This window comes from Colobus angolensis, unplaced genomic scaffold (genome assembly GCF_000951035.1).
Source record: "Colobus angolensis palliatus isolate OR3802 unplaced genomic scaffold, Cang.pa_1.0 Scaffold454, whole genome shotgun sequence".
In the NCBI taxonomy this organism is placed as follows: domain Eukaryota; kingdom Metazoa; phylum Chordata; class Mammalia; order Primates; family Cercopithecidae; genus Colobus; species Colobus angolensis.
In genome coordinates this window covers 126,844-129,405 of record NW_012117977.1, presented here as the reverse complement: position 1 = coordinate 129,405, position 2,562 = coordinate 126,844, and positions in this window count along the sequence as shown.

The following is a 2,562-nucleotide window of genomic DNA, read 5'->3' as shown; positions in this document are numbered from 1 at the left end:
GGAGATAAACACATAGTCTCCAGCTATCCATGACCACAGAATTTATGTGAAGACCAGCCTTATACATTTTCACTTGAAGCCTACATGAGATTTTTTCTGGGATTTATACCCAGGAGTGAATATATATACAACCCTTACAAGTTCTTCTAGTTAAGTTTCTCCCATTCTAAAATTTACTTTTCATAAAATTTATATTTTTATGAAACTGCTTTTCTGGACACTAGGTGGTATTAACCATCAGAAGCTTTAACCACTAGGTGGTATTAACCATCAGAAAGCCCCTCACAACTCTTCACTCCAGAGGCTCCTGTTTTATTCCTTTTCTATGACCCACATCTTTGGTCATACTTATTTGGACATATGTCTTAACCTCTGAACTTTACTGAGGGCAAGAAGTGGATATGAGTCGTCAGATTTCAGAGAAGCTACTAGAGTGGTTGTTTAATAAATTTGAACACTCCAGAGTCGGCTCCACATAACTCACTGGTGATCCACAATTCCCACTAAACATGTTTTCTTCTGATTCCTACCACTGCCCTTCTACATAACCTGTGAGGCCTGCCTCGCCATGCTATTTCTCTCAAGAACTGTAGTAAGCCTCAAACTCCAGGGTGTTTATGTCATTATTAGGCTTTGGCCTAAATTTCTTATCCTATGCCCAGGAGTCTCTAACTCCAAAGCGAATGTTAACCATTGTTACATTGTACTGAACTATTGATACTGGTGGCATGTGCTAATTACATAAAGATCGCTTGTGCATTTCCACTGTGTGGTATTCTCTCATTTACACTGTTATACATAAGATAAAAAGACAAGATTTTATTAATAAATAAGTTACTCCCTTGTTGGAGAAAGTCTTGGAAACCAAGAAAATGCTATTAGAGGTTTGTCTTAATGAAGGTCTGTGACAACTTGGAAGAGAGCTTGAGGAGAAGTAACAGAAGTAATTGGCCAGACGGATAAGTAGCCATCATTAGAAGTGGGGGTGCTCTGAGAAAATTCTAAGAGTTAAAAAGGAGGGGCTGAAACTAAAGCCCAAGAAACAACATAGGAATAGAGGTCTGTAGGACAGGATCCCAAAAAACTCGTTTATGATCCTGAGGTAGCAGGAGCATTCCTTCAACAATTTTCTCTTCTATTGGACTCAGAACCTCTTTGGGGACAGAGGCCATATCTTCAGCTGTGCATCATCCTAGGCTAGTAGCACAGTGCTTTACATAAAGCAGGTGCTTAATAAATTGTTTATCAATCAATGTACCTTGTTAGATGTATTAGTTTTCTGTCGTTACTTTAATAAGTTACTACAAAATTCGCAGCTTAACAAACACAAATTTAATATCTTACAGTTATTTAGGATAGAAGTCTGATATGGGTCTCACAGGAATAAAAGCAATGTGTCAGTAGTGCTGCATTCGTTTCTGAAGGCTGTAGGGACTTATTCATTTCATTGACCTTTCCAGCTTCTAGAGGACACATTTATTTTTTGTAGCCCCCTTCATCAATATTTAAAGCTATTCAAGGTGAGTTGAGTCTCCCATTACATCACTTCCATTGTCATATCTCCCTCTGACTCCTTTCTCCTGCTTCCTTCTTCCACTGTTATGGACCCATTAGGATAATTCAGGATAATCTCCCTATCTTAGAGTATGCTGATTAGCAACCTTAATTTCATTTGCATCCTTAATTTCCTATTGTCATGTAACCTCACACTTTCTCAGGTTCTGGGGATTAGTATGTGAACATCTTGGGGCCCATTCTGTACACTACATGAGATAATAACCCACAAACTACACCTACCTCCACAAATGAGAATCTCCCTGAAAAATTATTTACAGATGGTATGCATTCTAATTAAGAAACTAGTGGCTATCAGAAAGTCAGTGCTCCATGGGAAATTATAGGAATGATCTGTTAGGCCAAAAGGTTGTATGCCTGGATAAGGCCCACAAGTTAAATGAACCTACTAGTCAATTTACGATTATTATAAGACCTATGGCTAACTCCATTATTCTTTGCTCTGTAGCCAAAAACCTGAATAAGGGACTCTCTACCTATTGAGCTAATTGAAGAGAACATGATGTTGAAGGATTTATCTCCTGTAAGAAGCTGGAAGCTTGTTATTACTGCTTATATAAATGAATTCTACCAGTGTTTCTCATTATAAGATGAGCTTCCTTTCTCCAGAAGGCCTCAAGAGAGAAGGGAGGTAGCATGCAAGTGGCACCAGCAGTAAAATAAGATTAGGAAAGTGTCTGTTGGGTGCTGACATATATCGACAAAGGCTCTTCATGTGAGGTATGACTCTAGTAAAGCCAGCTCCTTCACTGGGAGAATTTATTAGTCTTAGGCAGTAGCCTCTGGCATACAAATACCAGCACAGATTCCATCCAATAAATATTGGCTCTTACCTCCAGACTAGTAAAAACCATGTCTGGGTACTATACCAAGATGAACATGACCCCTAAGATTTGAAATGAGACCAAGATAGAAAATACAGTGTTTTCCTACTGGATTCTTGATAACCTGAGGCAGTGAGTTCAGGTTGGTTAAAAAAAAAAAAAA